The sequence below is a fragment of the Phalangium opilio genome, unplaced genomic scaffold (assembly GCF_054372755.1).
Source record: "Phalangium opilio isolate 3A_F unplaced genomic scaffold, DU_Popi_V2 ptg000209l_1, whole genome shotgun sequence".
In the NCBI taxonomy this organism is placed as follows: Eukaryota; Metazoa; Arthropoda; class Arachnida; order Opiliones; family Phalangiidae; genus Phalangium; species Phalangium opilio.
This window is the reverse complement of record NW_028324217.1, coordinates 12,438,210-12,458,732: the sequence shown is the minus strand read 5'-3', so window position 1 is coordinate 12,458,732 and position 20,523 is coordinate 12,438,210. Positions and strand designations below refer to the sequence as shown.

The window sequence follows — 20,523 nt, the reverse complement described above, 5'->3', positions numbered from 1 at the left end:
AAAGGTTGGTGGTTCGAACCCACCCGGGAGAGGTGTTGTGGGGTCTCAGATGTAACGTAAAAAGCCAAAGTTTTTCCACAATACCTGACGAACATTTAATTTTTGAGCTTCCGTGGCGCATTGGTTAGCGCGTTCAGCTGGTAACCGAAAGGTTGTTGGTTCGAGCCCACCCGGAAGAGGTGTTGTGGGGTCTCAGATGTAGCGTGAAAAGTCATAACTTTTCCACAATACCTGACAACCATTTAAGTTCCGAGCTTCCGTGGCTCAATGGTTAGCGCGTTCGGCTGTTAACCGAAAGGTTGGTGGTTCGAGCCCACCCGGGAGAGGTGTTGTGGTCTCAGATGTAGCGTGAAAAGTTATAACTTTTCCACAATACCTGACAACCATTTAATTTCTGAGCTTCCGTGGCGCAATGGTTAGCGCGCTCAGCTGTTATTCAAAAGGTTGGTGGTTCGAGCCCACCCGGGAGCGGTTTTGTGGGATCTCAAATGTAACGTTAAAAGCCAAAGTTTTTCCACAATACCTGACGACCATTTAATTTTTAGGCTTCCGTGGCGCAATGGTTAGCGCGTTCGGCTGTTAACTAATAGGTTGGTGGTTCGAGCAGGGAGGAGAGACTTGAGAGGGAGTGTTAAAGTGAATAGGCGCGTTCGTTCGCTTTCCTGGCTAAACTCGTCTCTATCTGGCGCTGACTCGGGGACTCATCGCGGTGTCCGCGCGCATGCGTCAAATTTAAAAACCGGCTTTGAACTAGAAGGGGAAGGTCGTGTTTGCATTTCTGCCATGGTTAACTATAAGAAGTGTTGTTTTATAATTGTTCAAGTAACCCTAAGTATTTAACAAGACCCGACATGGTAAATATCGTTTTCAAACCATTTCCCAAACCAAAAACAAAGCTTGAAATTTATTGAAAGTGAATAGAAGCTCGTAGAAATCGGTCTTCCACAAGCTAATATCCATCTTTTACATTTTTGTATCTGGGTTTTTGGCTTTGGAAACGCGTGGAAGGATATTCCTTTGATATATTTTTCAGCGAATACCTTGAATCATTCCTACAACCGTTACAAAAACAATTTGGCATTTTATTAAGCCTCGGTTTCCTCCCAACAGACGTTGATTGTTGGTTGAACAGAGTGAGTGGGGCAGCAGTCGATGGAAGCGGAAGCTGGCGCTGGCGGCCATGGCCAACTTAGGAGTTGATCTAAGTTGGCCGTGTGGCGGCAGATAGAATATTTAAATTCTCCCTGCTGGCGGTAGTAAACGACGTCACTCGCGCCTGCGCGTTAGCTAAAATTGAGGAACGGAGATAAAAATTCCTACCCCCCACTTTCTTTCCTATTTGCCACTGTATGACGGTTTTTTCAGCATAACATCAAAACTCCCTCTAACGTTCCTTACTCCCTGGTTCGTGCCTATTCGGGAGTGGTTTTGTGAGGTCTCTGATGTAACGTAAAAGGTCAGAGTTTTTCCACAATACCTGACGACCATTTAATTTTTTGGCTTCCGTGGCGCAATGGTTAGCGCGTTCGGCTGTTAACCGAAAGGTTGGTGGTTCGAGCCCAACCAGGAACTGTGTTGTGAGGTCTCAGATGTGACGTAAAAAGTCAGAGTTTTTCCACAATACCTGACGAACGTTTAATTTTTGGGCTTCCGTAGGGCAATGGTTAGCGCGTTCAGCTGGTAACCGAAAGGTTGGTGGTTGGAGCCCACCCGGGAGAGGTGTTGTGAAGTCTCAGATGTAGCGTGAAAAGTCATAACTTTTCCACAATACCTGACAACCATTTAATTTCTGAGCTTCCGTGGCGCAATGGTTAGCGCGTTCACCTGTTAACCGAAAAGTTGGTGGTTCGAGCTCACCCGGAAGAGGTGTAATGGGGTCTCAGATGTAGCGTGAAAAGTCATATCCTTTCCACAATACCTGACAACCATTTAACTTCTGAGCTTCCGTGACTCAATGGTTAGCGCGTTCGGCTGTTAACTAATAGGTTGGTGGTTCGAGTCTATCCGGGAGCGGTGTTGTGAGGTCTCAGATGTAACGTAAAATGTCAGAGTTTTTCCACAATACCTGACAACCATTTAATTTCTGAGCTTCCGTGGCGCAATGGTTAGCGCGTTCACCTGTTAACCGAAAGGTTGGTGGTTCGAGCCCACCCGGGAGAGGTGTAATGGGGGTCTCAGATGTAGCGTGAAAAGTCATAACTTTTCCACAATACCTGACAACCATTTAATTTCTGAGCTTCCGTGGCTCAATGGTTAGCGCGTTCGGCTGTTAACTAATAGTTTGGTGGTTCGAGTCTATCCGGGAGCGGTGTTGTGAGGTCTCAGATGTAACGTAAAATGTCAGAGTTTTTTCCACAATATCTGACGAACATTTAATTTTTGGGCTTCCGTGGCGCAATGGTTAGCGCCTTCGGCTGTTAACCGAAAGGTTGGTGGTTCGAGCCCAACCGGGAACTGTGTTGTGAGGTCTCAGATGTACGTAAAAAGTCAGAGTTTTTCCACAATACATGACGAAAGTTTAATTTTTGGGCTTCCGAAGCGCAATGGTTAGCGTGTTCAGCGGTTAACCGAAAGGTTGGTGGTTCGAGACCACCCTGGAGAGATGTTGTGGGGTCTCAGATGTAACGTAAAAAGTCAAAGTTTTTCCAGAATACCTGACGAACATTTAATTTTTGGGCTTCCGTGGCGCAATGGTTAGCGCGTTCACCTGTTAACCGAAAGGTTGATGGTTCGAGCCCACCCGTGAGAGGTGTAATGGTGTCTCAGATGTAGCGTGAAAAGTCATAACTTTTCCACAATACCTGACAACCATTTAATTTCTGAGCTTCCGTGGCTCAATGGTTAGCGCGTTCGGCTGTTAACTAATAGTTTGGTGGTTCGTGTCTATCCGGGAGCGGTGTTGTGAGGTCTCAGATGTAACGTAAATTGTCAGAGTTTTTTCCACAATATCTGACGAACATTTAATTTTTGGGCTTCCGTGGGGCAATGGTTAGCGCGTTCAGCTGGTAACCGAAAGGTTGGTGGTTCGAGCCCACCCGGGAGAGGTGTTGTGAAGTCTCAGACGTAACGTGAAAAGTCATAACTTTTCCACAATACCTGACAACCATTTAATTTCTGAGCTTCCGTGGCCCAATGGTTAGCGCGTTCAGCTGGTAACCGAAAGGTTGGTGGTTCGCGCCCATCTTGGAGCAGTTTTGTGAGGTCTCAGATGTGACGTAAAAATTCAGAGTTTTTCCACATTACCTGACGAACATTTAATTTTTGGGCTTCCGTGGCGCAATGGTTTGCGCGTTCAGCTGTTAACCGAAAGGTTGGTGTTTCGAGCCCATCAAGGAGAGGTGTTGTGGTGTCTCAGATGTAGCGTAAAAAGTCAAAACTTTTCCACAATACGTAACAACCATTTAATATCTGAGCTTCCGTGGCGCAATGGTTAGCGCGTTCACCTGTTAACCGAAAGGTTGGTGGTTCGAGCCCAACCGGGAACTGTGTTGTGAGGTCTCAGATGTGACGTAAAAAGTCAGAGTTTTTCCACAATACCTGACGAGCATTTAATTTTTGGGCTTCCGTGGCGCAATGGTTTGCGCGTTCAGCTGTTAACCGAAAGGTTGGAGGTTCGAGCCCACCCGGGAGAGATGTTGTGGGGTCTCAGATGTAGCGTGAAAAGTCATAACTTTTCCACAATACCTGACAACCATTTAATTTCTGAGCTTCCGTGGCTCAATGGTTAGCGCGTTCGGCTGTTAACTAATAGTTTGGTGGTTCGAGTCTATCCGGGAGCGGTGTTGTGAGGGCTCAGATGTAACGTAAAATGTCAGAGTTTTTCCATAATATCTGACGAACATTTAATTTTTGGGCTTCCGTGGCGCAATGGTTAGCGCATTCGGCTGTTAACCGAAAGGTTGGTGGTTCGAGTCCAACCGGGAACTGTGTTGTGAGGTCTCAGATGTGACTAAAAAGTCAGAGTTTTTCCACAATACCTGACGAACGTTTAATTTTTGGGCTTCCGTGGCGCAATGGTTAGCGCGTTCACCTGTTAACCGAAAGGTTGATGGTTCGAGCCCACCCGGGAGAGGTGTAATGGGGTCTCAGATGTAGCGTGAAAAGTCATAACTTTTCCACAATACCTGACAACCATTTAATTTCTGAGCTTCCTTGGCTCAATGGTTAGCGCGTTCGACTGTTAACTAATAGTTTGGTGGATCGAGTCTCTCCAGGAGCGGTGTTGTGAGGTCTAAGATGTAACGTAAATTGTCAGAGTTTTTTCCACAATATCTGACGAACATTTAATTTTTGGGCTTCCGTGGGGCAATGGTTAGCGCGTTCAGCTGGTAACCGAAAGGTTGGTGGTTCGAGCCCACCCGGGAGAGGTGTTGTGAAGTCTCAGATGTAACGTGAAAAGTCATAACTTTTCTACAATACCTGACAACCATTTAGTTTCTGAGCTTCCGTGGCCCAATGGTTAGCGCGTTCAGCTGGTAACCGAAAGGTTGGTGGTTCGCGCCCATCTTGGAGCAGTTTTGTGAGGTCTCAGATGTGACGTAAAAATTCAGAGTTTTTCCACATTACCTGACGAACATTTAATTTTTGGGCTTCCGTGGCGCAATGGTTTGCGCGTTCAGCTGTTAACCGAAAGGTTGGTGTTTCGAGCCCATCCAGGAGAGGTGTTGTGGTGTCTCAGATGTAGCGTAAAAAGTCAAAACTTTTCCACAATACGTAACAACCATTTAATATCTGAGCTTCCGTGGCTCAATGGTTAGCGCGTTCGGATGGTAACCGAAAGGTTGGTGGTTCGAGCCCAACCGGGAACTGTGTTGTGAGGTCTCAGATGTGACGTAAAAAGTCAGAGTTTTTCCACAATACCTGACGAGCATTTAATTTTTGGGCTTCCGTGGCGCAATGGTTTGCGCGTTCACCTGTTAACCGAAAGGTTGGTGGTTCGAGCCCACCCGGAAGAGGTGTAATGGGGTCTCAGATGTAGCGTGAAAAGTCATATCCTTTCCACAATACCTGACAACCATTTAACTTTTGAGCTTCCGTGACTCAATGGTTAGCGCGTTCGGCTGTTAACTAATAGGTTGGTGGTTCGAGTCTATCCGGGAGCGGTGTTGTGAGGTCTCAGATGTAACGTAAAATGTCAGAGTTTTTCCACAATACCTGACGAACATTTAATTTTTGGGCTTCCGTGGCTCAATGGTTAGCGCGTTCACCTGTTAACCGAAAGGTTGGTGGTTCGAGCCCACCCGGGAGAGGTGTAATGGTGGTCTCAGATGTAGCGTGAAAAGTCATAACTTTTCCACAATACCTGACAACCATTTAATTTCTGAGCTTCCTTGGCTCAATGGTTAGCGCGTTCGACTGTTAACTAATAGTTTGGTGGTTCGAGTCTCTCCAGGAGCGGTGTTGTGAGGTCTAAGATGTAACGTAAATTGTCAGAGTTTTTTCCACAATATCTGACGAACATTTAATTTTTGGGCTTCCGTGGGGCAATGGTTAGCGCGTTCAGCTGGTAACCGAAAGGTTGGTGGTTCGAGCCCACCCGGGAGAGGTGTTGTGAAGTCTCAGATGTAACGTGAAAAGTCATAACTTTTCTACAATACCTGACAACAATTTAGTTTTTGAGCTTCCGTGGCCCAATGGTTAGCGCGTTCAGCTGGTAACCGAAAGGTTGGTGGTTCGCGCCCAACCGGCAACTGTGTTGTGGTGTCTCAGATGTGACGTAAAAAGTCGGAGTTTTTCCACAATACCTGACGAGCATTTAATTTTTGGGCTTCCGTGGCGCAATGGTTTGCGCGTTCAGCTGTTAACCGAAAGGTTGGTGTTTCGAGACCATCCAGGAGAGGTGTTGTGGTGTCTCAGATGTAGCGTAAAAAGTCAAAACTTTTCCACAATACGTAACAACCATTTAATATCTGAGCTTCCGTGGCTCAATGGTTAGCGCGTTCGGCTGGTAACCGAAAGGTTGGTGGTTCGAGCCCAACCGGCAACTGTGTTGTGGTGTCTCAGATGTGACGTAAAAAGTCGGAGTTTTTCCACAATACCTGACGAGCATTTAATTTTTGGGCTTCCGTGGCGCAATGGTTTGCGCGTTCAGCTGTTAACCGAAAGGTTGGTGTTTCGAGACCATCCAGGAGAGGTGTTGTGGTGTCTCAGATGTAGCGTAAAAAGTCAAAACTTTTCCACAATACGTAACAACCATTTAATATCTGAGCTTCCGTGGCTCAATGGTTAGCGCGTTCGGCTGGTAACCGAAAGGTTGGTGGTTCGAGCCCAACCGGCAACTGTGTTGTGGTGTCTCAGATGTGACGTAAAAAGTCGGAGTTTTTCCACAATACCTGACGAGCATTTAATTTTTGGGCTTCCGTGGCGCAATGGTTTGCGCGTTCGGCTGTTAACTAATAGGTTGGTGGTTCGAGTCTATCCGGGAGCGGTGTTGTGAGGTCTCAGATGTAACGTAAAATGTCAGAGTTTTTTCCACATTACCTGACGAACATTTAATTTTTGGGCTTCCGTGGCGCAATGGTTTGCGCGTTCAGCGGTTAACCGAAAGGTTGGTGTTTCGAGACCATCCAGGAGAGGTGTTGTGGTGTCTCAGATGTAGCGTAAAAAGTCAAAACTTTTCCACAATACGTAACAACCATTTAATATCTGAGCTTCCGTGGCTCAATGGTTAGCGCGTTCGGCTGGTAACCGAAAGGTTGGTGGTTCGAGCCCAACCGGCAACTGTGTTGTGGTGTCTCAGATGTGACGTAAAAAGTCGGAGTTTTTCCACAATACCTGACGAGCATTTAATTTTTGGGCTTCCGTGGCGCAATGGTTTGCGCGTTCGGCTGTTAACTAATAGGTTGGTGGTTCGAGTCTATCCGGGAGCGGTGTTGTGAGGTCTCAGATGTAACGTAAAATGTCAGAGTTTTTCCACAATACCTGACGAACATTTAATTTTTGGGCTTCCGTGGCGCAATGGTTAGCGTGTTCAGCGGTTAACCGAAAGGTTGGTGGTTCGAGACCACCCTGGAGAGATGTTGTGGGGTCTCAGATGTAACGTAAAAAGTGAAAGTTTTTCCAGAATACCTGACGAACATTTAATTTTTGGGCTTCCGTGGCGCAATGGTTAGCGCGTTCACCTGTTAACCGAAAGGTTGATGGTTCGAGCCCACCCGTGAGAGGTGTAATGGTGTCTCAGATGTAGCGTGAAAAGTCATAACTTTTCCACAATACCTGACAACCATTTAATTTCTGAGCTTCCGTGGCTCAATGGTTAGCGCGTTCGGCTGTTAACTAATAGTTTGGTGGTTCGTGTCTATCCGGGAGCGGTGTAGTGAGGTCTCAGATGTAACGTAAATTGTCAGAGTTTTTTCCACAATATCTGACGAACATTTAGTTTTTGGGCTTCCGTGGGGCAATGGTTAGCGCGTTCAGCTGGTAACCGAAAGGTTGGTGGTTCGAGCCCACCCGGGAGAGGTGTTGTGAAGTCTTAGATGTAACGTGAAAAGTCATAACTTTTCCACAATACCTGACAACCATTTAATTTCTGAGCTTCCGTGGCCCAATGGTTAGCGCGTTCAGCTGGTAACCGATAGGTTGGAGGTTCAAGCCCACCCGGGAGAGATGTTGTGGGGTCTCAGATGTAGCGTGAAAAGTCATAACTTTTCCACAATACCTGACAACCATTTAATTTCTGAGCTTCCGTGGCGCAATGGTTAGCGCGTTCACCTGTTAACCGAAAGGTTGGTGGTTCGAGCCCACCCGGAAGAGGTTTAATGGGGTCTCAGATGTACCGTGAAAAGTCATATCCTTTCCACAATACCTGACAACCATTTAACTTCTGAGCTTCCGTGACTCAATGGTTAGCGCGTTCGGCTGTTAACTAATAGGTTGGTGGTTCGAGTCTATCCGGGAGCGGTGTTGTGAGGTCTCAGATGTAACGTAAAATGTCAGAGTTTTTCCACAATACCTGACGAACATTTAATTTTTGGGCTTCCGTGGCGCAATGGTTAGCGCGTTCACCTGTTAACCGAAAGGTTGATGGTTCGAGCCCACCCGTGAGAGGTGTAATGGTGTCTCAGATGTAGCGTGAAAAGTCATAACTTTTCCACAATACCTGACAACCATTTAATTTCTGAGCTTCCGTGGCTCAATGGTTAGCGCGTTCGGCTGTTGACTAATAGTTTGGTGGTTCGTGTCTATCCGGGAGCGGTGTTGTGAGGTCTCAGATGTAACGTAAATTGTCAGAGTTTTTTCCACAATATCTGACGAACATTTAATTTTTGGGCTTCCGTGGGGCAATGGTTAGCGCGTTCAGCTGGTAACCGAAAGGTTGGTGGTTCGAGCCCACCCGGGAGAGGTGTTGTGAAGTCTTAGATGTAACGTGAAAAGTCATAACTTTTCCACAATACCTGACAACCATTTAATTTCTGAGCTTCCGTGGCCCAATGGTTAGCGCGTTCAGCTGGTAACCGATAGGTTGGAGGTTCAAGCCCACCCGGGAGAGATGTTGTGGGGTCTCAGATGTAGCGTGAAAAGTCATAACTTTTCCACAATACCTGACAACCATTTAATTTCTGAGCTTCCGTGGCGCAATGGTTAGCGCGTTCACCTGTTAACCGAAAGGTTGGTGGTTCGAGCCCACCCGGAAGAGGTTTAATGGGGTCTCAGATGTACCGTGAAAAGTCATATCCTTTCCACAATACCTGACAACCATTTAACTTCTGAGCTTCCGTGACTCAATGGTTAGCGCGTTCGGCTGTTAACTAATAGGTTGGTGGTTCGAGTCTATCCGGGAGCGGTGTTGTGAGGTCTCAGATGTAACGTAAAATGTCAGAGTTTTTCCACAATACCTGACGAACATTTAATTTTTGGGCTTCCGTGGCGCAATGGTTAGCGTGTTCAGCGGTTAACCGAAAGGTTGGTGGTTCGAGACCACCCTGGAGAGATGTTGTGGGGTCTCAGATGTAACGTAAAAAGTGAAAGTTTTTCCAGAATACCTGACGAACATTTAATTTTTGGGCTTCCGTGGCGCAATGGTTAGCGCGTTCACCTGTTAACCGAAAGGTTGATGGTTCGAGCCCACCCGTGAGAGGTGTAATGGGGTCTCAGATGTAGCGTGAAAAGTCATATCCTTTCCACAATACCTGACAACCATTTAACTTCTGAGCTTCCGTGACTCAATGGTTAGCGCGTTCGGCTGTTAACTTATAGGTTGGTGGTTCGATTCTATCCGGGAGCGGTGTTGTGAGGTCTCAGATGTAACGTAAAATGTAAGTTTTTCCACAATACCTGACGAACATTTAATTTTTGGGCTTCCGTGGCGCAATGGTTAGCGCGTTCACCTGTTAACCGAAAGGTTGGTGGTTCGAGCCCACCCGGGAGAGGTGTAATGGGGGTCTCAGATGTAGCGTGATAAGTCATAACTTTTCCACAATACCTGACAACCATTTAATTTCTGAGCTTCCGTGGCTCAATGGTTAGCGCGTTCGGCTGTTAACTAATAGTTTGGTGGTTCCAGTCTATCCGGGAGCGGTGTTGTGAGGTCTCAGATGTAACGTAAATTGGGAGGGAGACCATTTAGGAACACTGCATGCCGTTGGCCTTTTCACTTTTTTTCCTCTTTTAAATTCCTATAGATATGAGAAAAGCAAACATATTTTCTTTTTGTTATTGTTTTAAAAAGATGAAGGTTAATTTGTCTCACTTAATTTAAATTCGAATTATTAACTAGCACTCTCGACAACGGCCATATCACGCTGAAAACACCGGTTCTCGTCCGATCACCGAAGTTAAGCAGCGTCGAGCGCAGTCAGTACTTGGGAACACAGCGTGCCGTTGGCTTTTTCCTTTTTGTTTCCTCTTTTAAATTCCACCAGATATGAAAAAAGCAAACATATTTTCTTTTTGTTATTGTTTTAAAAAGATGAAGGTTAATTTGTCTCACTTAATTTAAATTCAAATTATTAGCTAGCGCTCTCGGCAACGGCCATATCACGCTGAAAACACTGGTTCACGTCCGATCACCGAAGTTAAGCAGCGTCGAGCGCAGTCAGTACTTTTGAGCACTGCGTGCCGTTGGCTTTCTCCTTTTTGTTTCCTCTTTTAATTTCCACCAGATATGAAAAAAGCAAACATATCTTCTTTTTGTTATTGAATTATAAAGATGAAGGTTAATTAAATTCAAATTATTAACTAGCACTGTCGGCAACGGCCATATCACGCTGAATACACCGGTTCTCGTCCGATCACCGAAGTTAAGCAGCGTCGAGCGCAGTCAGTACTTGGGAGGGAGACCACTTAGGAACACTTGCGTACCGTTAGCTTTCTCTATTTATTTCCTCTTTTAAATTCCAATAGATATAAAAAAAGCAAACATATTTTCTTTTTGTTATTGTTTTAAATAGATAAAGGTTAGTTTGTCTCACTTAATTTAGATTCGAATTATTAACTAGCACTCTCGGCAACGGCCATATCACGCTGAAAACACCGGTTCTCGTCCGATCACCGAAGTTAAGCAGCGTCGAGCGCAGTCAGTACTAGGGAACACTGCGTGCCGTTGGCTTTTTCCTTTTTGTTTCCTCTTTTAAATTCCACCAGATATGAAAAAAGCAAACATATTTTCTTTTTGTTATTGTTTTAAAAAGATGAAGGTTAATTTGTCTCACTTAATTTAAATTCAAATTATTAGCTAGCGCTCTCGGCAACGGCCATATCACGCTGAAAACACTGGTTTTTGTCCGGTCACCGAAGTTAAGCAGCGTCGAGCGCAGTCAGTACTTTAGAACACTGCTTGCCGTTGGCTTTTTCCTTTTTGTTTCCTCTTTTAATTTCCACCAGATATGAAAAAAGCAAACATATCTTCTTTTTGTTATTGAATGATAAAGATGAAGGTTAATGAAATTCAAATAATTAACTAGCACTGTCGGCAACGGCCATATCACGCTGAAAACAACAGTTCTCGTCCGATCACCGAAGTTAAGCAGCGTCGAGCGCAGTCAGTACTTGGGAGGGAGACCACTTAGGAACACTGCTTGCCGTTGGCTTTTTCACTTTTTTTTCCTCTTTTAAATTCCTATAGATATGAAAAAAGCAAACATATTTTCTTTTTGTTACTGTTTTAAAAAGATGAAGGTTAATTTGTCTCACTTAATTTAAATTCGAATTATTAGCTAGCGCTCTCGGCAACAGCCATATCACGCTGAAAACACTGGTTCTCGTCCGATCACCGAAGTTAAGCAGCGTCGAGCGCAGTCAGTACTTTTGAACACTGCGTGCCGTTGGCTTTTTCCTTTTTGTTTCCTCTTTTAATTTTCACCAGATATGAAAAAAGCAAACATATCTTCTTTTTGTTATTGTTTTATAAAGATGAAGGTTAATTAAATTCAAATTATTAACTAGCACTGTCGGCAACGGCCATATCACGCTGAATACACCGGTTCTCGTCCGATCACCGAAGTTAAGCAGCGTCGAGCGCAGTCAGTACTTGGGAGGGAGACCACTTAGGAACACTGCGTACCGTTAGCTTTCTCAATTTTTTTCCTCTTTTAAATTCCAATAGATATAAAAAAAGCAAACATATTTTCTTTTTGTTATTGTTTTAAATAGATAAAGGTTAGTTTGTCTAACTTAATTCAAATTCGAATTATTAACTAGCACTCTCGGCAACGGCCATATCACACTGAAAACACCGCTTCTCGTCCGATCACCGAAGTTAAGCAGCGTCGAGCGCAGTCAGTACTTGGGAACACAGCGTGCCGTTGGCTTTTTCCTTTTTGTTTCCTCTTTTAAATTCCACCAGATATGAAGAAAGCAAACATATCTTCATTTTGTTATTGTTTTATAAAGATGAATGTTAATTTGTCTCACTTACTTTAAATTCGAATTATTAACTAGCACTCTCGCCAACGGCCATATCACGCTGAAAACACCGGTTCTCGTCCGATCACCGAAGTTAATCAGCGTCGAGCGCAGTCAGTACTTGGGAGGGAGGCCACTTAGGAACACTGCATGCCGTTAGCTTTTTCACTTTTTTTTTGTCTTTTAAATTCCAATAGATATGAAAAAAGCAAACATATTTTCTTTTTGTTATTGTTTTAAAAAGATGAAGGTTAATTTGTCTTACTTAATTTAAATTCGAATTATTAACTAGCACTCTCGGCAACGACCATATCACGCTGAAAACACCGGTTCTCGTCCGATCACCGAAGTTAAGCAGCGTCGAGCGCAGTCAGTACTTTTGAACACTGCGTGCCGTTGGCTTTTTCCTTTTTGTTTCCTCTTTTAATTTTCACCAGATATGAAAAAAGCAAATATATCTTCTTTTTGTTATTGTTTTATAAAGATGAAGGTTAATTAAATTCAAATTATTAACTAGCACTGTCGGCAACGGCCATGTCACGCTGAATACACCGGTTCTCGTCCGATCACCGAAGTTAAGCAGCGTCGAGCGCAGTCAGTACTTGGGAGGGAGACCACTTAGGAACACTGCGTACCGTTAGCTTTCTCAATTTTTTTCCTCTTTTAAATTCCAATAGATATAAAAAAAGCAAACACATTTTCTTTTTGTTATTGTTTTAAAAAGATGAAGGTTAATTTGTCTCACTTAATTTAAATTCGAATAATTAACTAGCACTCTCGGCAACGGCCATATCACGCTTAAAACAACGGTTCTCGTCCGATCACCGAAGTTAAGCAGCGTCGAGCGCAGTCAGTACTTATGAGGGAGGACACTTAGGAACACTGCTTGCCGTTAGCTTTTTCACTTTTTTTTCCTCTTTTAAATTCCTAGAGATATGAAAAAAGCAAACACATTTTCTTTTTGTTATTGTTTTAAAAAGATGAAGGTTAATTTCTCTCACTTAATTTAAATTCGAATTATTAACTAGCACTCTCGGCAACGGCCATATCACGCTGAAAACAACGGTTCTCGTCCGATCACCGAAGTTAAGCAGCGTCGAGCGCAGTCAGTACTTGGGAGGGAGACCACTTAGGAACACTGCGTACCGTTAGCTTTCTCAATTTTTTTCCTCTTTTAAATTCCACCAGATATGAAAAAAGCAAACATATATTCTTTTTGTTATTGTTTTAAAAAGATGGTTATTTTGTCTCACTTAATTCAAATTCGAATTATTTTTAACTAGCACTCTCGGCAACGGCCATATCACGCAGAAAACATCGCTTCTCGTCCGATCACCGAAGTTAAGCAGCGTCGAGCGCAGTCAGTACTTGGGAGGGAGGCCACTTAGGAACACTGCATGCCGTTAGCTTTTTCACTTTTTTTTTGTCTTTTAAATTCCAATATATATGAAAAAAGCAAACATATTTTCTTTTTGTTATTGTTTTAAAAAGATGAAGGTTAATTTGTCTCACTTAATTTAAATTCGAATTATAAACTAGCACTCTCGGCAACGACCATATCACGCTGAAAACACCGGTTCTCGTCCGATCACCGAAGTTAAGCAGCGTCGAGCGCAGTCAGTACTTGGGAACACTGCGTGCCGTTGGCTTTTTCCTTTTTGTTTTCTCTTTTAAATTCCACCAGATATGAAAAAAGCAAACATATCTTCATTTTATTATTGTTTTATAAAGATGAAGGTTAATTTGTCTCACTTACTTTAAATTCGAATTATTAAGTAGCACTCTCGGCAACGGCGCTATCACGCTGAAAACACCGGTTCTCGTCCGATCACCGAAGTTAAGCAGCGTCGAGCGCAGTTAGTACTTGGGAGGGAGACCACTTAGGAACGCTGCGTACCGTTAGCTTTTTCAACAACCAACCTTTCGGTTAACAGCCGAACGCGCTAACCATTGCGCCACGGAAGCCCAAAAATTAAATGGTCGTCAGGTATTGTGGAAAAACTCTGACTTTTTACATCACATCTGAGACCTCACAACACTGTTCCCGGGTGCGCTCGAACCACCAACCTTTTGAATAACAGCTGAGCGCGCTAACCATTGCGCCACGGAAGCTCAGAAATTAAATGGTTGTCAGGTATTGTGGTAAAGTTATGACTTTTCACGCTACATCTGAAACCCCACAACACCTCTTCCGGGTGGGCTCGAACCACAAACCTTTCGGTTAACAGCTGAACGCGCTAACCATTGCGTCACGGAAGCCCAAAAATTAAATGTTCGTCAGGAATTGTGGAAAAACCTTGGCTTTTTACGTTACATCTGAGACCCCACAACACCTCTCCCGGGTGGGCTTGAACCACCAACCTTTCGGTTAACAGCCGAACGCGCTAACCACTGCGCCACGGAAGCCCAAAAATTAAATGGTCGTCAGGTATTGTGGAAAAACTCTGACTTTTTACGTCACATCTGAGACCTCACAACACCGCTCCCGGATAGGCTCGAATCACCAACCTAGTGGTTAACAGCCGAACGCGCTAACCATTGCGCCACGGAAGCTCAGAAATTAAATGGTTGTCGGGTATTGTGGAAAAGTTATGACTTTTCACGCTACATCTGAGACCCCACAACACCTCTTCCGGGTGGGCTCGAACCACAAACCTTTCGGTTAACAGCTGAACGCGCTAACCATTGTGCCACGGAAGCCGAAAAATTAAATGGTCGTCAGGTATTGTGGAACAACTTTGGCTTTCTACGTTACATCTGAGACCCCACAACACCTCCCCGTGTGGGCTCGAACCACCAACCCTTCGGTTAACAGCTGTACGCGCTAGCCATTGCGCCACGGAAGCCCAAAAATTAAATGTTCGTCAGGTAATGTGGAAAAACTCTGACTTTTTACGTCACATCTGAGACCTCACAAAACCGCTCCCGGATGGGCGCGAACCACCAACCTTGCGGTTAACAGCTAAACGCGCTAACCATTGCGCCACGGAAGCCCAAAAATTAAATGTTCGTCAGGTATTGTGGAAAAACTCTGACTTTTTACGTCACATCTAAGACCTCACAAAACCGCTCCCGGATGGGCGCGAACCACCAACCTTGCGGTTTACAGCTAAACGCGCTAACCATTGCGCCACGGAAGCTCGGAAATTAAATGTTCGTCAGGTAATGTGGAAAAACTTTGGCTTTTTACGTTACATCTGAGACTCCAAAACACCTCTCCCGGGTGGGCTTGAACCACCAACCTTTCGGTTAACAGCCGAACGCGCTAACCATTGCGCCACGGAAGCCCGAAAATTAAATGTTCGTCAGGTATTGTGGAAAGACTTTGACTTATCACGCTACATCTGAGACCCCACAACACCTCTCCGGGTGGGCTCGAACCACCAACCTTTCGGTTAACAGCTGTACGCGCTAACCATTGCGCCACGGAAGCCCAAAAGTTAAATGTTCGTTAGGTAATGTGGAAAAACTCTGACTTTTTACGTCACATCTGAGACCTCACAAAACCGCTCCCGGATGGGCGCGAACCACCAACCTTTCGGTTAACAGCTGAACGCGCTAACCATTGCGCTACGGAAGCCCAAAAATTAAATGTTCGTCAGGTATTGTGGAAAAACTCTGACTTTTTACGTCACATCTGAGACTTCACAACACTGCTCCCGGGTGGGCTCGAACCACCAACCTTTTGAATAACAGCTGAACGCGCTAACCTTTGCGCCACGGAAGCCCAAAAATTAAATGTTCGTCAGGTATTGTGGAAAAACTTTGGCTTTTTACGTTACATCTGAGACCCCACAACACCTCTCCCGGGTTGGCTCGAACCACCAACCTTTCGGTTAACAGCTGAACGCGCTAACCATTGCGCTACGGAAGCCCAAAAATTAAATGTTCGTCAGGTATTGTGGAAAAACTCTGACTTTTTACGTCACATCTGAGACCTCACAAAACCGCTCCCGGATAGGCTCGAACCACCAACCTTTCGGTTAACAGCCGAACGCGCTAACCATTGCGCCACGGAAGCCCAAAAAGTAAATGGTTGTCAGGTATTGTGGAAAAGTTATGACTTTTCACGCTACATCTGAGACCCCACAACACCTCTCCCGGGTTGGCTCGAACCACCAACCTTTCGGTTAACAGCTGAACGCGCTAACCATTGCGCTACGGAAGCCCAAAAATTAAATGTTCGTCAGGTATTGTGGAAAAACTCTGACTTTTTACGTCACATCTGAGACCTCACAACACTGCTCCCGGGTTGGCTCGAACCACCAACCTTTTGAATAACAGCTGAACGCGCTAACCTTTGCGCCACGGAAACCCAAAAATTAAATGTTCGTCAGGTATTGTGGAAAATCTTTGGCTTTTTACGTTACATCTGAGACCCCACAACACCTCTCCCGGGTGGGTTCGAACCACCAACCTTTCGGTTAACAGCTGAACGCGCTAACCATTGCGCCACGGAAGCCCAAAAATTAAACGTTCGTCAGGTATTGTGGAAAAACTCTGACTTTTTACGTCACATCTGAGACCTCACAACACAGCTCCCGGTTGTGCTCGAACCACCAACCTTTCGGTTAACAGCCGAACGCGCTAACCATAGCGCCACGGAAGCCCAAAAATTAAATGTTCGTCAGGTATTGTGGAAAAACTCTGACTCTTTACGTCACATCTGAGACCTCACAAAACCGCTCCCGGATGGGCTCGAACCACCAACCTTTCGGTTAACAGCCGAACGCGCTAACCATTGCGCCACGGAAGCCCAAAAGTAAATGGTTGTCAGACATTGTGGAAAAGTTATCACTTTTCACGCTACATCTGAGACCCAACAACACCTCTCCGGGGTGGGCTCGAACCACCAACCTTTCGGTTAACAGCTGAACGCGCTAACCATTGCGCCACGGAAGCCCAAAAATTAAATGTTCGTCAGGTATTGTGGAAAATCTTTGGCTTTTTACGTTACATCTGAGACCCCACAACACCTCTCCCGGGTGGGCTCGAACCACCAACCTTTCGGTTAACAGCTGAACGCGCTAACCTTTGTGCCACGGAAGCCCAAAAATTAAATGTTCGTCAGGTATTGTGGAAAATCTTTAGCTTTTTACGTTACATCTGAGACCCCACAGCACCTCTCCCGGGTGGGCTCGAACCACCAACCTTTCGGTTAACAGCTGAACGCGTTAACCATTGCGCCACGGAAGCTCAGAAATTAAATGTTTGTCAGGTATTGTGGAAAAGTTATGACTTTTCACGCTACATCAGAGACCACACAACATCTCTCCCGGGTGAGCTCGAACCACCAACCTTTCGGTTAACAGCCGAACGCGCTAACCATTGTGCCACGGAAGCCGAAAAATTTAATGGTCGTCAGGTATTGTGGAAAATCTTTGGCTTTTTACGTTACATCTGAGACCCCACAACACCTCTCCCGGGTGGGCTCGAACCACCAACCTTTCGGTAAACAGCTGAACGCGCTAACCATTGCGGCACGGAAGCCCAAAAATTAAATGTTCGTCAGGTATTGTGGAAAAACTCTGATATTTTACGTTATATCTGAGACCTCACAACACCGCTCCCGGATAGGATCTAACCAACAACCTTTTGAATAACAGCTGAGCGCAATAACCATTGCGCCACGGAAGCTCAGAAATTAAATGCTTGTCAGGTATTGTGGAAAAACTCTGACTCTTTACGTCACATCTGAGACCTCACAAAACCGCTCCCGGATGGGCTCGAACCACCAACCTTTCGGTTAACAGCCGAACGCGCTAACCATTGCGCCACGGAAGCCCAAAAAGTAAATGGTTGTCAGGTATTGTGGAAAAGTTATCACTTTTCACGCTACATCTGAGACCCCACAACACCTCTCCGGGGTGGGCTCGAACCACCAACCTTTCGGTTAACAGCTGAACGCGCTAACCATTGCGCCACGGAAGCCCAAAAATTAAATGTTCGTCAGGTATTGTGGAAAAACTTTGGCTTTTTACGTTACATCTGAGACCCCACAACACCTCTCCCGGGTGGGCTGGAACCACGAACCTTTCGGTTAACAGCTGAACGTGCTAACCATTGAGCTACGGAAGCCCAAAAATTAAATGTTCGTCAGGTATTGTGGAAAAACTCTGACTTTTTACGTCACATCTGAGACTCCAAAACACCTCTCCCGGGTGGGCTTGAACCACAAACCTTTCGGTTAACAGCCGAACGCGCTAACCATTGCGCCACGGAAGGCACAAAATTAAATGTTCGTCAGGTATTGTGGAAAAACTTTGACTTATCACGCTACATCTGAGACCCCACAACACCTCTCCGGGTGGGCTCGAACCACCAACCTTTCGGTTAACAGCTGTACGCGCTAACCATTGCGCCACGGAAGCCCAAAAGTTAAATGTTCGTTAGGTAATGTGGAAAAACTCTGACTTTTTACGTCACATCTGAGACCTCACAAAACCGCTCCCGGATGGGCGCGAACCACCAACCTTTCGGTTAACAGCTGAACGCGCTAACCATTGCGCCACGGAAGCCCAAAAATTAAATGTTCGTCAGGTATTGTGGAAAAGTTATGACTTTTCACGCTACATCTGAGACCTCACAACACCTCTCCCGGGTTGGCTCGAACCACCAACCTTTCGGTTAACAGCTGAACGCGCTAACCATTGCGCTACGGAAGCCCAAAAATTAAATGTTCGTCAGGTATTGTGGAAAAACTCTGACTCTTTACGTCACATCTGAGACCTCACAACACTGCTCCCGGGTTGGCTCGAACCACCAACCTTTTGAATAACAGCTGAACGCGCTAACCTTTGCGCCACGGAAACCCAAAAATTAAATGTTCGTCAGGTATTGTGGAAAATCTTTGGCTTTTTACGTTACATCTGAGACCCCACAACACCTCTCCCGGGTGGGTTCGAACCACCAACCTTTCGGTTAACAGCTGAACGCGCTAACCATTGCGCCACGGAAGCCCAAAAATTAAATGTTCGTCAGGTATTGTGGAAAAACTTTGGCTATTTACGTTACATCTGAGACCCCACAACACCTCTCCCGGGTGGGCTGGAACCACGAACCTTTCGGTTAACAGCTGAACGCGCTAACCATTGAGCTACGGAAGCCCAAAAATTAAATGTTCGTCAGGTATTGTGGAAAAACTCTGACTTTTTACGTCACATCTGAGACCTCACAACACTGCTCCCGGGTGGGCTCGAACCACCAACCTTTTGAATAACAGCTGAGCGCAATAACCATTGCGCCACGGAAGCTCAGAAATTAAATGCTTGTCAGGTATTGTGGAAAAGTTATGACTTTTCACGCTACATCTGAGACTCCATAACACCTCTCCCGGGTGGGCTCGAACCACCAACCTTTCGGTTAACAGCTGAACGCGCTAACCTTTGCGCCACGGAAGCCCAAAAATTAAATGTTCGTCAGGTATTGTGGAAAATCTTTAGCTTTTTACGTTACATCTGAGACCCCACAGCACCTCTCCCGGGTGGGCTCGAACCACCAACCTTTCGGTAAACAGCTGAACGCGCTAACCATTGCGGCACGGAAGCCCAAAAATTAAATGTTCGTCAGGTATTGTGGAAAAACTCTGATATTTTATGTTATATCTGAGACCTCACAACACCGCTCCCGGATAGGATCTAACCAACAACCTTTTGAATAACAGCTGAGCGCAATAACCATTGCGCCACGGAAGCTCAGAAATTAAATGCTTGTCAGGTATTGTGGAAAAACTCTGACTCTTTACGTCACATCTGAGACCTCACAAAACCGCTCCCGGATGGGCTCGAACCACCAACCTTTCGGTTAACAGCCGAACGCGCTAACCATTGCGCCACGGAAGCCCAAAAAGTAAATGGTTGTCAGGTATTGTGGAAAAGTTATCACTTTTCACGCTACATCTGAGACCCCACAACACCTCTCCGGGGTGGGCTCGAACCACCAACCTTTCGGTTAACAGCTGAACGCGCTAACCATTGCGCCACGGAAGCCCAAAAATTAAATGTTCGTCAGGTATTGTGGAAAAACTTTGGCTTTTTACGTTACATCTGAGACCCCACAACACCTCTCCCGGGTGGGCTGGAACCACGAACCTTTCGGTTAACAGCTGAACGTGCTAACCATTGAGCTACGGAAGCCCAAAAATTAAATGTTCGTCAGGTATTGTGGAAAAACTCTGACTTTTTACGTCACATCTGAGACTCCAAAACACCTCTCCCGGGTGGGCTTGAACCACCAACCTTTCGGTTAACAGCCGAACGCGCTAACCATTGCGCCACGGAAGGCCAAAAATTAAATGTTCGTCAGGTATTGTGGAAAAACTTTGACTTATCACGCTACATCTGAGACCCCACAACACCTCTCCGGGTGGGCTCGAACCACCAACCTTTCGGTTAACAGCTGTACGCGCTAACCATTGCGCCACGGAAGCCCAAAAGTTAAATGTTCGTTAGGTAATGTGGAAAAACTCTGACTTTTTACGTCACATCTGAGACCTCACAAAACCGCTCCCGGATGGGCGCGAACCACCAACCTTTCGGTTAACAGCTGAACGCGCTAACCATTGCGCTACGGAAGCCCAAAAATTAAATGTTCGTCAGGTATTGTGGAAAAACTCTGACTTTTTACGTCACATCTGAGACTTCACAACACTGCTCCCGGGTGGGCTCGAACCACCAACCTTTT

General features: G+C 45.5%; 6 non-coding genes and 15 pseudogenes across 6 annotated transcripts; all 21 read left to right on the top strand.

Annotated features, from left to right (window-relative positions):
* Positions 1 to 106: 106 nt before the first annotated feature.
* On the top strand, positions 107 to 179 carry TRNAT-GGU (transfer RNA threonine (anticodon GGU)). Its single transcript has one exon. It is a non-coding gene; the product is annotated as a tRNA-Thr (tRNA).
* A 2,792-nt stretch (positions 180 to 2,971) lies between these two features.
* TRNAT-GGU (transfer RNA threonine (anticodon GGU)) lies at positions 2,972 to 3,044 on the top strand. Its single transcript has one exon. It is a non-coding gene; the product is annotated as a tRNA-Thr (tRNA).
* Positions 3,045 to 4,294: 1,250 nt separating this feature from the next.
* TRNAT-GGU (transfer RNA threonine (anticodon GGU)) lies at positions 4,295 to 4,367 on the top strand. Its single transcript has one exon. It is a non-coding gene; the product is annotated as a tRNA-Thr (tRNA).
* Positions 4,368 to 5,472: 1,105 nt separating this feature from the next.
* On the top strand, positions 5,473 to 5,545 carry TRNAT-GGU (transfer RNA threonine (anticodon GGU)). Its single transcript has one exon. It is a non-coding gene; the product is annotated as a tRNA-Thr (tRNA).
* A 1,840-nt stretch (positions 5,546 to 7,385) lies between these two features.
* On the top strand, positions 7,386 to 7,458 carry TRNAT-GGU (transfer RNA threonine (anticodon GGU)). The gene has a single exon. It is a non-coding gene; the product is annotated as a tRNA-Thr (tRNA).
* An 810-nt stretch (positions 7,459 to 8,268) lies between these two features.
* Positions 8,269 to 8,341, top strand: TRNAT-GGU (transfer RNA threonine (anticodon GGU)). The gene has a single exon. It is a non-coding gene; the product is annotated as a tRNA-Thr (tRNA).
* A 1,381-nt stretch (positions 8,342 to 9,722) lies between these two features.
* On the top strand, positions 9,723 to 9,825 carry LOC149619858 (5S ribosomal RNA; annotated as a pseudogene).
* A 137-nt stretch (positions 9,826 to 9,962) lies between these two features.
* On the top strand, positions 9,963 to 10,065 carry LOC149619857 (5S ribosomal RNA; annotated as a pseudogene).
* Positions 10,066 to 10,187: 122 nt separating this feature from the next.
* Positions 10,188 to 10,307, top strand: LOC149619856 (5S ribosomal RNA; annotated as a pseudogene).
* Positions 10,308 to 10,443: 136 nt separating this feature from the next.
* On the top strand, positions 10,444 to 10,546 carry LOC149619855 (5S ribosomal RNA; annotated as a pseudogene).
* Positions 10,547 to 10,908: 362 nt separating this feature from the next.
* LOC149619854 (5S ribosomal RNA) lies at positions 10,909 to 11,027 on the top strand (annotated as a pseudogene).
* Positions 11,028 to 11,164: 137 nt separating this feature from the next.
* Positions 11,165 to 11,267, top strand: LOC149619853 (5S ribosomal RNA; annotated as a pseudogene).
* Positions 11,268 to 11,389: 122 nt separating this feature from the next.
* On the top strand, positions 11,390 to 11,508 carry LOC149619852 (5S ribosomal RNA; annotated as a pseudogene).
* Positions 11,509 to 11,884: 376 nt separating this feature from the next.
* On the top strand, positions 11,885 to 12,003 carry LOC149619851 (5S ribosomal RNA; annotated as a pseudogene).
* A 137-nt stretch (positions 12,004 to 12,140) lies between these two features.
* On the top strand, positions 12,141 to 12,243 carry LOC149619850 (5S ribosomal RNA; annotated as a pseudogene).
* Positions 12,244 to 12,365: 122 nt separating this feature from the next.
* On the top strand, positions 12,366 to 12,484 carry LOC149619849 (5S ribosomal RNA; annotated as a pseudogene).
* Positions 12,485 to 12,620: 136 nt separating this feature from the next.
* On the top strand, positions 12,621 to 12,739 carry LOC149619848 (5S ribosomal RNA; annotated as a pseudogene).
* Positions 12,740 to 12,876: 137 nt separating this feature from the next.
* LOC149619847 (5S ribosomal RNA) lies at positions 12,877 to 12,995 on the top strand (annotated as a pseudogene).
* Positions 12,996 to 13,131: 136 nt separating this feature from the next.
* LOC149619846 (5S ribosomal RNA) lies at positions 13,132 to 13,250 on the top strand (annotated as a pseudogene).
* A 137-nt stretch (positions 13,251 to 13,387) lies between these two features.
* Positions 13,388 to 13,490, top strand: LOC149619845 (5S ribosomal RNA; annotated as a pseudogene).
* Positions 13,491 to 13,627: 137 nt separating this feature from the next.
* Positions 13,628 to 13,746, top strand: LOC149619844 (5S ribosomal RNA; annotated as a pseudogene).
* Positions 13,747 to 20,523: the final 6,777 nt, after the last annotated feature.